Source organism: Rhagoletis zephyria, unplaced genomic scaffold (assembly GCF_001687245.7).
Source record: "Rhagoletis zephyria isolate East Lansing unplaced genomic scaffold, Rhagoletis_zephyria_1.1 Rzeph_scaffold_02700, whole genome shotgun sequence".
Classification (NCBI taxonomy): Eukaryota; Metazoa; Arthropoda; class Insecta; order Diptera; family Tephritidae; genus Rhagoletis; species Rhagoletis zephyria.
The window spans coordinates 1-220 of NW_016159784.1; positions in this window are offsets into that span (position 1 = coordinate 1).

Consider the following 220-nt stretch of genomic DNA (forward strand, 5'->3'; position numbering starts at 1 on the left):
ACGTTATTGGCTGCCATGTCACAGATGATGCAAGCACAGGATACACGCACGTCAGAGATGTCATTACAGCTGTCATCCCAGATGCAAACGCTGGAGACACGTATATCTTCAGAGGTATCAGCGCAGGTGTCATCCCGGCTAGAAGCTCAGCTACTGGCACAAGAGACACGTATATCATCCCAGCTGGAAGCACAGGATGCAAAAATTACACAAATACAGG